We start from the raw sequence: 9,632 nt of genomic DNA, 5'->3' as shown, positions 1-9,632 counted from the left end.
TCATTTAATTGTTAGTGAAACACTGCACATCAAAAGCAGCTTTTTCTTCCATGGTATAATTAATGTTGAAACACATCTGACAACATGTCTTCTTACTCAGTACCAGGCAGTCACTTGCATGGCTTTCCTAAGATGTTTGAGAACTTCTCTTGGATACAAACCCAGCTGATGGCCCCTGTATTAGCAGGGTGGAGAAATACAAGTTTGTTTGCTGTCTGCCTTGCAGCTGTTGGAAATATCTCTGAGTTTTCTCTTATTTTCCGTTAAGGGGAAAATTACAGGTACAGAAGAATTAGACTGTGTATCTTTGTCACCACAGGCTACTTGTTATCATTTCATAGAAAAGAAAAATAATCTTTACTTTTAATTTAATTACAGTAGATCCCCACATATGACTTAATACTTTAGAGTGAGCTTACACTTAATATCTGTGGTAATTTTCTCTGCCACTTTGGGTCCCAGAGCTTATGAAGATTTAGGCAATTTGTTTCAAAATCCATTCTCTTGTGGACTACTAGGGTTTTTGTGATGTCAATTGCTATATTAATTCCTACTTGCTGCACAATGTGCTAATTACTTTTGAAAACATTTTCATACTTTACTGGGAAAATAAAAAGGCAATTGTTTTCAATACCATCTAGAAAATAGCGGGGATAGGAATGGTGATTGAAGATTTGTCCATGATATTTAAAGCATCAAATCAATCCTAGTGTTGTTTTAATAAGCAGCAGTGGTCACTGAAAGATTAAACTAACAGTGGCACTCGACACTGAAAGATTAAACAGAAAAGACCTTAACTTTCTTGATTTTGGCCTGAAACACCAGGTGCAATGAATTTAACATACACCTATTGAGTACTTTTAGAATAAATTAGCTCTGTATCTGTGCATGCAATCTGAGTTTGGACAGCCATATATCTTATGGTATCTGAGCCTCTGGCTCACACTGATCTTGGCTTAGGAGCTGCTTTTATTTTCTTTCTGGGGACGAAACTTGAAGTTTGAAAGATGCATGGACCTTACAGTCAAAACCAGGCTCTTGTGACTGGTTTTGTTTTATAAATTCTTCAATTTTTCTTATCCAGAGGTGAGTTTCAAGGCATAGAAGACTGGTAGTGACCAGAAGAAACAGCTCTGGAGGAAGACTGGTTCCAGAAAGCTGGTCTGTGAAGCCACGGGGCAGGGATGACTCCATGCAGACCCTGAGTGATCAAAACTAGGCAAAGGATGAGTAATACACTTGCTGAAATTAGTCCCTTCCCAAGGCGAGGAAGCAAGGGAAAGGAAGCACAAGCTGCTGTTAGAGCACAGAGGTTTGTTTTCATGCCTAAAATGCCTGCTGCAAGCTGTGGCATATATGGTTGAGGGCATTGCAGTTGTCAAGTTTAAAGGTGATGAGTGTGGGGCCTATCTACATCCAAAAGGAAAAAGACATTTTTTTGCCCACGTGGGGAAAAGTGATCATAATCACCAATGTGTGATGTATGATAGCCTATGCTCTATGATAAGTCTTTCCTAGAAGCAGACTCAGCCGGAAAGATTTGAGTCTTCAGCTGTATTTCAAATGCTGCAAGGCTTAGGTATGCTGTGGTCTGTTATTTATGGTTTGACCTGCTGCATGTAGAGTAACAATGCACACAGGATTTAAATTTATCGATTCTATCGTATTTATCCATTATATCATATCAACTCAGGCAACGTGTAGGCACCCTGAGGCATTTCTACTATGTCATCAAAACAATGCACCATATTTTAATTCTGTAGCAGTAATAACAGACAAAAAAGTCAAATTCCTCGAATAATGCATAGTGTGCCATGATTTTCCATATAACTGATGGCACTGGTGTTAGTTTTGCTACAATATTAATTAGTTTATATTAACTTTCAATTCTGTTTCATAGTTCTTAAGCAAACCACACTTTTGCCTGATAATATCCAGAACATAAAATGCTATTTAGTAGAAAACAGCAATAAAATTACTGTATAGCTTCATGTGTGTGCGTTTTAATTAATCAAAGGAAATACACTGTGTGGAACATAAAACTATTAATTCTGGCTAAGAGACAAAGATGAAACATTTAATTACTGTTAGATAATGACAAGGAAAGGACACATGAAGCTGAGATAAGGAGATAGAGGAAAACTTAGAGGGGAAAGTAAATGGAAGAGTTGGGTGGGTTGAATCCAGAGGAGAAAAAATTGGTAACGATATTTTAGGGCACTTTAGGATTCTATTGCTATGGTAAGATCTTCTGTGTGTAATACGTGGAGATCAGTCATAACCAAAACCAATTTCAGTCTGATATGAAAATGCTTGAGTTATTCTTTACTCATAAGTAAGAAAAAAAACATACTGGTGGATGCTAAGAGAAAGAACTGTTATCACTCTCGCAGGTAGAGAATTTGAGCCTTAATCTGAGATCCCACTGGTATCAGATGGGGCATGAGTTCGTAGAGGTTGCAGGGTCCCAGAAAAACTGAATAACTTTCAGAGGAGTTTGAGTTCCCAGAAGAGGTAAAGTAAAATACAGCTCAGAAATCCTCATGGTTTATTTGGGACTAAGGCCAAGGAAAGTCTGTGAAAATGCTTGTCCTGTCTGTAGTGGACTCAGAAAGACAACTAAAATATTTCTTCTACAAAATACATTCATGGCACATAAAAGGAAAGCATGCAGCTAACTATGAATAGCTAACTGTTGGAAATAAACCTGGGGAATAAGGATTTACACAGGTGAAGCACAGTCCACCCACTACTTGTTTCCTCTCATGCCTGAGCTTTAAGAACGAAAGTATCATCAGATCACCTAACCTGATCTCTGTCATCCAGCTATCCTTATTAAGACCATAAATTCCATCTGATCAGCCAGTATTATGACATTACTCTGGTTTAGCTGTTAACTTATTCTAAATAATACCTTTCCTGCAGAGAAAGAAAATACAAATCTTTCTTGTGTCAGTTTTTGAGAGATTAGCTTGTCTGAGGACTTCTTTCCCTTTAGTCCAGTCCTATACTTCAGTTAATCTTGTACTTCTTGGGAAGAGCATATCTATATCTAATTCATACATCTTAAGTGAGACAACTATTAACACTAATTGACCCAGTCCTTTTCTCCTAAAATCACCTTCCAATGTACTTCATCCTTCCCATTGTTTGTGAGGCTTGGTCTCCCAGATTGCCTAATTGCTCTCACCTGCAAAATGAAGCCTCCTCCCACCTGCTCCAGGTGAAGCTGAGTTCCTGGCTTAGTAAACCGGTAGACCAAAGAGATAAAATCTGAAGAAAGAAACTGAATTTTAGGTCATGAGAGCGTGAACACTTCTTTTCTATGAGCTTTTGAGGGAAGATGGTCCTATTTGGATATGGTCTGGTTGAAGGTAAGTGCTTTATGAGATCCTGCTGACCAAAAGAAAAAAAACAGTTGTCTAAAATTGTTATATGGCTAAATTTTTGGTGCTTAAATGCATTATAAATCTTAATGCTCTTAATAGCTACTGATTTCTTGAGATATGCAATCTGTTTGTGAAGTATTGCTGAATAGCATAGATGTAAATATTGTGCCTTGGTTAGGTGATGGTGATGAATTACAGCAAATTCATAATTAGTCCTGGGAAAATAAAATGCTAGATCTTGCTATGGAGTCCCTTTAAAGGGTTGGTTCGGAAGCTCTATATCCAGTGTCGAAAGAGTAAATGGTAAAATTCTACAAATGCATGTATTCTTCCTACCCTCCTGAATACAGGAGATCTGGTTCTTTTTTCCCCCTTATTAAAAGAGCCATTTCTACAGAAGCTGTTCTAACTAATAGGCTGTAGCACCTGTTTTGGAGTCCTGCTTGCTTTGGATAGCAGGTACTGGAGGCTAACTTTCTCTCATAGTTGTCGATGCCTGTAGCAGTTCTAGGCAAGCCTGAAAGGTTTCAAATGTTGCAAACATCGTGTTTTCTTTCTTTCTTATATAGTTTGAAAATAGTGACTAAAACCTGCAATGACTCAAGGGATCTCTAGGCTTTCCCCTGGAAAAAACCCTAACTTATTCCAGTAAGAGTATTTATATCTTTATTTTTATAGGATTTCTTGGCGTAGTACTGAGCCTCAGCAACGTGCAAGTTCACTGGAGATAGTTTTGGGTAAATCTCACAATGTGGGTTACCATCCAGTATTAGGTTGTTCAGACCCTCCAGTTAGGATGGTGCATCAGTGCTCCTGGAAGGGAACATTCACCTAGATAGGACTTTTAATAAAGGCAATGAATCAAATTGTTCATCTGCAAAACACATGCTAGGTATATCATGGAAAGTTCTTGTTGTCCCTCATGCTTTTATTCTCTCATAAGGGAAAATAAACTGTTAAAAAAATTGTGCTAAAGGTCTGGTTTATCTGTGGTTTGTGATGCAGAAGTTGTGCTGTCCAGGGATGTAAGCCTTACTTTCATCATAAGTATATCTGGTTTTAATTGTTAAATTTGCACTTCAGTTGTGATTTGAAACCTTTGCTTGGAAGGAATAAGATGTTGGAAGATAAAGGATGAACACTGAGCTGGAGTTTGGCAAATGAACTGAGTTGTTATATGCTATCCACTGAGCTTGGCAGCCTGAGATTTATTCTAGTTTCAAAGAGGTGGCTGTAAAACTTAGATTAGGACATGAAGGACAAAGAATGCATCAAACTACTTTTCAAAAAGTGAGGGCAGAAGTCAATTAGTGCAAATTGCTTAATTAGTGATAGAATGTCTATTGTATGAATAAGGAATTTTGTATTTTGTGGTGTTAATAATTTTTCCATCTTGTATACTAAATGACTTTCTTGTAAATGTATTTGTGAATCATTAATTTATAAGCAAATAAACCCTTTGTTTTATCAGCATGTTAGTTATAGTAGAATCCAGAAGATTTTGTTTAGTATGAGGAGCCAAAACTTGCATCAAAGTTTAATTTAGTGAAATGTCACAGATGTATTCCAAGTTGGTTCAGTTTGACTATTCAGGTGATTAATAGATTGAAGGCGGTATGTTAAACTTTAGGTATAATTATTTATGTACTCTCACTGCTCTGTAACGTGCAGAGCAGACAGTGGGGTGCTGCAACATACAGCCAAGTCCTGTAAGAGGGTTCTCTGCATGCTATGATAAATGGAGCATGTTACCCAGCGGGGAGCGGGTCCTCCTCAGAGAGAAAAAACGACACAATGAAAGTGAGGGGAAATAAGGCCATTTTCTTGTGTGTATGTGCTAGGGGTGCTTTTAATCTAGTACATATCTAGTGGCTTCAAAAATAAGTAAATTGGTAAATCCTGAAAGAATATCAGCCTTAGGCCCAATTTCAGGAAAATGCAGTCCTAGGCTAAATAAGGAAAAATTGAGGTGTTGGGGGGGTGAGGCTGACTGAATGGAAGAACTCAGTATGAATAATATGTTGTTTTGGTTTCTAACAAACACTGTTGTGTGAGTAATGGTGTTTGACTAGGTGAAGACTTTATTCAGCAAGGAGACTTTGAAAGGTTGAGCAAATAGGTAAATAGCAGGCAAAACTTAACAAGTGTGGTGCATGAAGGAGTGGATGTGTGTGGATATGGCTGTTGGACTTAACAGGAATCTTGGCAGTTATTTAAGTATGAATAGGGGGCTTGTGGATCTTCTGGGAATGTAGTCCTCACAGATCTCTGTGGAGGAGTATACCTGCATCTCTCCCCTCTCCTGTCAAACAGTATAAATCTGTACCTCGTTTTTTTTTTTTTCTAGTTTATCTAAATTAGTGTTCACCAGAGCTGTTATATATGTGAGTAGATGGAAGGGGAGCAAATTTGGGCAGAGACATCTCTGTTTCAGAGAGATATGTGCTAATGATAGCCTGCTGAGTGCACATCAGTGCACTGAGTGTTGAAGAAAAGGTCTTCATGGGTATTTTAACTTAGGCCCAAATAATAAAGTGAAGACGGTGAATGCATCTTGCAATACCTATTTGTTTAGTTGTGTGTATTTCACAGAATTAACTTGGTTGAAAGGGACCTTGAAGATCATCCAGTCCAACCATTAACCTAACACTGACAGTTCCCAACTACACCAGATCCCTAAGCACTAGTTCAACCTGACTCTTGAACACCTCCAGGGATGGGGACTCCACCACCTCCCTGGGCAGCCCATTCCAATGCCCAACAACCCCTTCTGTAAAGAAATGCTTCCTAATATCCAGTCTAAACCTTCCCTGGTGCAACATGAGGCCATTCTCTCTTGTCCTATTTCTTGTTACTTGGTTAAAGAGGCTCATCCCCAGGTCTCTGCACCCTCCTTTCAGGGAGCTGTAGAGGGCGATGAGGTCTCCCCTCAGCCTCCTCTTCTCCAGACTAAACCCCCCCAGTTCCCTCAGCCGCTCCTCCTACGACCTGTGCTCCAGAGCCTGCACCAGCTCCGTTGCCCTTCTCTGGACACGCTCGAGTCATTCAATGTCCTTTTTGTAGTGAGGGGCCCAAAACTGAACACAGGAATCGAGGGGCGGCCTCACCAGTGCCGAGTACAGGGGTGAGATCCCTTCCCTGTCCCTGCTGGCCACGCTATTGCTGACACAAGCCAGGATGCCCTTGGCCTTCTTGGCCCCCTGGGCACACTGCTGGCTCCTGTTCAGCCAGCTGTCAATCACCCCCCAGGTCCCTCTCTGACTGGCAGCTCTCCAGCCACTCCTCCCCAAGCCTGTAGCGCTGCTGGGGGTTGTTGTGGCCCAAGGGCAGCCCCCGGCATTTGCCCTTATTGAAACTCCCCCAGTTGGGCTCAGCCCATGGCTCCAGCCTGTCCAGGTCTCTCTGCAGAGCCTCCCCACCCTCGAGCAGATCAACACTCCCACCCAACTGGGTGTCACCTGCAAACTGACTGAGGGTACAGTTTTTTATTTGGGAGGGAATGAAACATCTGTGGTACTTGCAGACACAAGCTAGAGGTCTTGTGCAGGGAATAGTTGACTTTTGTGGGGGTTTGGCAGGAATCTGTTGGGAAAATGCAGCCGGTTAAAGTTAGCAGAATGTAGCAGGTGACAGTGGGTTGTGTCATCTCAAAAGGAAATATCTGGCAATCATGGATATCCTCTTTTTTATCTTGGTAGGTTCTTCCAGTCTCATTGTGTTAAATGCAGGTGTGTGTTCCTTTTCTCTGGAAGGGCTGACTTTAACTTGCTGAACATAATTTTTCACCCTGTTTATAAACCTGTTGTATGGGAAAAAAATAAAAAGTTGTCTTTATTTTTCCATGCATCTCAAATGTGATTTCTGAACATGTGCTCAACTGACTATTCCTTTAAGAAATGTTTTAGGTTTTTTTTCTCTCCCTCTGGCAAACATTTGCTTAATATGGTCTCACTCTTCTGTGTTTCTACCCTCAATTGTTCAGTAAACCTGAAAAGTGACTGCAGTAATGAGTGCTCTGTTCAGTTCTCATTCATTAAACCATATCATACTAAATGCCCTTGCTTTAGAAGTACAGTGTGTGTGTATGTTAATCACAGTTACTCAAATTCTTCCAGAGCTGCGGGAGGCTCGGACTGAATTCCTTGCCTTGTGTAGATCTCCTAATAAACTAAGGGTCAGCCTGTTAAGTTAATTGCATCTCCTTTATTCTCTAATAATACATGCCATCTGTGTAGCTGCTTCCATCTGATGTTCTTCAGGCTCTTTCACAGACGGAGGAGGAAAGCTTTTTATTGCTTTTTATTCTTTCCAGTGGAATATTATATCTTTTACTCTTAAAGCACAGGCAAAAGCACTCTGAAGGATTTTGACGGTCCTCCTTAAGTGAGTGTAAAGCATCAGCTTGCATATAAAATAAACTTATCAGTGGTGACTCATGAGGTCCAGCCTAATAATGGAAAGACAAGCTGCAAGAGAGTCTCAACTCCAAATGTAGTGCTGATGCTCAGTTTAACTGTGGGTCTCTGTTCCAATGCATTAGTTATCTCAAACCCTGATAAAATGATGCTGCAGTGACAGCCACCCTGTATGAGTTTCTTGTGACTGGAAGGTTCAACTCAACATTCCCCAAAGTGTCTGCGGCAGTCTGGGTACAAGTTCTCTTCAAGTACGTCCAAATCTCTACTGTTAAATTCCAGCATTTCAAAACTTGTTGATCAAAATTATTCTTAGTGCATGCTCATGAAAAATGTCATTAGGGTGGTGCATATTTCTGCAGTCATTTAGGCCATTCCAAAGAGCCTGCAAATCTAGCTGGAACAGTAGAAGCACCTGTGTTTTCCTCATTGCTTTGTTGTTAGGAAATGGTAGCTCTCTGTTCCGCACCTTTGAGAATTCCCAGCAGTGCTGTATAGGTTTGTTTCTATCTTGAATGGTCATCTTCATTATGGGAGACTTCTTGCCCAGGATGCTGAAAACAAAGGTGACTGTTGCCTGCTAGCTGTTAGAGCCCTTGTGCAGATGAGCTATAATACACTCCTTCCCCCTTATAAAAAAGTGCTGTATTATGGATGCATATGGAGACAAAGACCATGGACTGACTTGTGAGAGAACTCTGCTCTTATTTGTTCAGCTGATGTGAAGTTTGGGGTGTAGAAAGATGAGAATAGGCTTTAGAACAGGTTAATGTGCTCTGTAATATTTTTATTGTCTTTTAAAATAGCATGCCCTCATTATTCTTCTTTTCTTAGTTTTGGGCTCTCCAGAACCCTATTTTTCTCATACGGCATTAATCTTGAATGACCTTAAGCCCCAAATTTGGGTTTCATATTTGTCTGTGTCTGGGACCCTTAAGCTTTGCATTGTGTTTTGAGAAGCTGCAGAATATATTTCTACTTGAGTATGCTTTAGGTGATTTCATTACAGCTGGGAGGCAGCATGTGGTGGTGTTGGAAGTGAATGTTCATGCTCTGCCTGCACTGATGGGATGTTTGATGTATAATTCTGTTGTATTCCTCTGTGGGCTTCATTTTTCCCTCCTTGTTTTCTGCCCTCTAAATGTTCGTCTTGACTTCAAGAGCTGTTTTTGCTTGTTCATCTCTTAGTGTCTTTAATCTGAGTCACAAATGATCTATAAATACTCCAATATTCTGATGGCAGGGGTTTGGGATGTGTGCTTTCTAATGTATGACAAAACCTTATTGTGTATTTAATGGAATATGTACTATAAAGAATTTCAGGCTGGAGGAATAGCTAATGGTGGTGGCTGTGTAGGCAGTGATAAGATGAAAAGTTATGGAAGTATTTGTTGGAAGGTGATTTGGAATTCTCTCTAATACCTCGGCACGATTGAATACAATAAACTTGTGATGTGATGGTCAGGAATGCCACTTAAAATAGAACCATCACAGAATCATCTAGTTTGGAAAAGACCTTGACATCCAGTCCAACCACTAACCTAACACTGATAGTTCCCAGCTACACCAGATCCCTCAGCGCTATGTCAACCCGACTCTTGAACACCTCCAGGGATGGGGACTCCACCACCTCCCTGGGCAGCCCATTCCAACACCCAACAACCCCTTCTGTAAAGAAATGCTTCCTAATATCCAGTCTAAACCTCCCCTGGTGAAACTTGAGGCCATTCCCTCTTGTCCTATCACTTGCTACTTCATTAAAGAGACTCATCCCCAGCTCTCTGCACCCTCCTTTCAGGGAGCTGTAGAGGGCGATGAGGTCTCCCCT

The sequence above is a fragment of the Athene noctua genome, chromosome 5 (genome assembly GCF_965140245.1).
Source record: "Athene noctua chromosome 5, bAthNoc1.hap1.1, whole genome shotgun sequence".
Taxonomy (NCBI): domain Eukaryota; kingdom Metazoa; phylum Chordata; class Aves; order Strigiformes; family Strigidae; genus Athene; species Athene noctua.
This window is presented reverse-complemented; position numbering follows the sequence as displayed.